The sequence below is a fragment of the Arachis ipaensis genome, chromosome B5, assembly GCF_059453495.1.
Source record: "Arachis ipaensis isolate K30076 ecotype BB chromosome B5, ASM5945349v1, whole genome shotgun sequence".
Classification (NCBI taxonomy): Eukaryota; Viridiplantae; Streptophyta; class Magnoliopsida; order Fabales; family Fabaceae; genus Arachis; species Arachis ipaensis.
The window spans coordinates 88583700-88586397 of NC_142440.1; the positions used below are offsets into that span (position 1 = coordinate 88583700).

At 40.7% G+C, this 2698-nt stretch overlaps 1 non-coding gene across 1 annotated transcript; it reads right to left on the reverse strand.

Moving 5' to 3' along the window:
* Window positions 1–1689: 1689 nt before the first annotated feature.
* LOC148564888 (small nucleolar RNA R71) lies at window positions 1690–1793 on the reverse strand. The gene has a single exon (XR_015884681.1). It is a non-coding gene; the product is annotated as a small nucleolar RNA R71 (small nucleolar RNA).
* Window positions 1794–2698: the final 905 nt, after the last annotated feature.

Sequence of the window (2698 nt, forward strand, 5' to 3'; positions counted from 1 at the left end):
ATGGATCAATACTAATTTTCATTATTCTTCTTCTATCTTTCCTCTTGATTTTACTTGAAAGCTTTCGATCTTCATCCAATTGAGTAGTTATCTTGGAAGAGAAGCTATTCAAACTTGGATCTCTTTTGAACCTTGAAAGAGGAATGAAGAGATCAAGCTAGGAATGCTTTCTCATGCTGGACCAAATTGGGTTTGGATGGGTATGTGACTATAACCCTCTCAATACTTGATTTGGGAAATGCATGTGGTATAATCAGTGACCATACTTCATCTCTTCTCATGAGCAATTGACCAAGGAATTGGCTATTGATCAAGATTTGAGAGATTGAATTGCAAGAAATTGTAATTCAATCACTTAAGATTGCCAAGGAGATCAATGAGTGCATTGATTGAGGAAGAGATGAAAATGAACTTGATCCAGAGAATTGCAACATCTCCTAAGCCCAATGAACTCCCCATCTCTGATCTTACCCATTCTCTTTAATTTCTGCCATTTACTTTTATGAGCAAATCTCCCATTCCCATTTACAATTCTGCAATTTATTTTCAGTCATTTACTTCCAGTCCTTTAATTCTAGCATTTACTTTTCTGTTATTTACATTCCCGCCATTTTATTTTCTGCAACTCTCAACCCAAATCCTGGATTCGCTCAACTAGAACATTCTTCTAATTAAAGTTGCTTGATCAATCAATCCCTGTGGGATTCGACCTCACTCTATTGTGAGTTTTTACTTGAAGACAACTTCGGTACACTTGCCGAAGGGAGATTTGTTGAGAGACAAGTTTTCCGTGCATCAAGTTTATGGCGCCATTGCCGGGGATTGATTGTGCATCAACAATGATTAGATTGGAAGATCACTAGATCGAGCATTTTATTTTGTGAATTTCATTTTCTGTTTGAGTTATTTACTTTTTGTTTTAGTTATACTTCTTCCCTTCTCCCTCTACTCTTTTGTTTTTCCTTTGTTATTTTCAATTCTGTTTGCTAACTCACTAACTGTTTGATATATTGCATCACCTACAACTAACAGCAATTCTGACACAAATACTGTCTGCACCTATTTTCTCTGCTTGTACTTGTTGGTTGTATGACAGGGAGAAGAAGCGGGGCTTCAACTTCCTTTGATTCTGAACCGGAGAGAACCTTCCTTAGACTAAGGAGGGAGGCAAAAGAAAAATGAGTAGTTGGTGCTGAAGAAGAGGAGGAACAGTTTGAGGAATACTTTGAACCAAACATGGAAGAAAACATGGAAAATCATCATGAAGAAGAGACTCACAACCATGGCAGAGGAGGTGGAGCAAATCATGCTGGGGAGGATAGAAGAGTTTTGGGCTCTTACATTAATCCAAACCCAGGCAATTGTGGAAGTAGCATCCAAAAGCCAACAATCCATGCCAACAACTTTGAACTTAAACCACAGCTCATCACCCTTGTTCAGAATAACTGTTCGTTTGGAGGAGGTGTTCAAGAAGACCCCAATCAACATTTGACCACCTTCCTGAGAATATGTGACACAGTAAAATCTAATGGTTTTCATCCTGACGCCTATAGACTGCTCTTATTTCCCTTCTCACTCAGAGACAAGGCAGCCAAGTGGCTGGAATCCTTCCCAAGGGAGAGCTTGACAACTTGGGAGGATGTGGTGAACAAATTCTTAGCAAGATTCTACCCTCCTCAACGAATCAATAGGCTGAGAGCTAAGGTTCAAACCTTCAGGCAACAAGATGGTGAGACTCTGTATGAACCATGGGAGAGGTTCAAAGACTTAACAAAGAAGTGTCTACCTGACATGTTCAACGAATGGGTCCAGCTGCACATTTTCTATGAAGGGCTCTCTTATGAGTCAAAGAAGGCAGTAGACCATTCATCTGGAGGATCCTTGAACAAGAAGAAGACCATTGAGGAAGCCATAGATGTTATTGAAACAGTAGCAGAAAACGACTACTTCTATGCTTCTGAAAGAGGGAACACAAGAGGAGTGATGGAGCTAAACAATGTAGATGCTCTGTTGGCCCAAAACAAGCTCATTACCCAACAGCTGGCTGACCTCACCAAGAAGATGGAGAGGAACCAAGTAGCAGCAATCTCATCTTCATCAACAATCCAAGAAGGAGTGAATGAAGAAGCAGAGGGGAGTCAAGAGCAAGCCAACTACATTGGGAATTCACCAAGGAAAAACTATGATCCATACTCCAAGACATACAACCCTGGATGGAGAAATCACCCAAACTTTGGGTGGGGAAGTGAGCAAGATTAAAGGCAATTCACCCAGAGGACATCTCAACACCCCCACAACAACACTTCTCCACATACTTATCAAAACCAAAACAGCACGTCTGCTCCGAATCACTCATCAATTGATGACAAGCTCTCTAAGATTGAAGCCTTACTTGAAGGAATATGCCAAGAGATTCAAGAAAATAAGGTGTTCAAAGAGGAGGTGCGAGCCAATATTAAGAACCAGGGAGAGACCATCAGGAAGCTGGAATTTCAGGTGGGATATTTAGCTGAGAAGATTCCCAAACCTACTGATAGCTTTCCAAGTGACACGGAGAAAAACCCCAAGGGAGAAGCAAAAAAAGTAAGATGGGAAGATTGCAAAATGGTCACTACAAGTGATCAAGAGATTGAAGACAAGCAAAGCAAAGTGTGCAAACAACCTGAAGACAACTCAACAAAGGAGGAGGATAGAGATC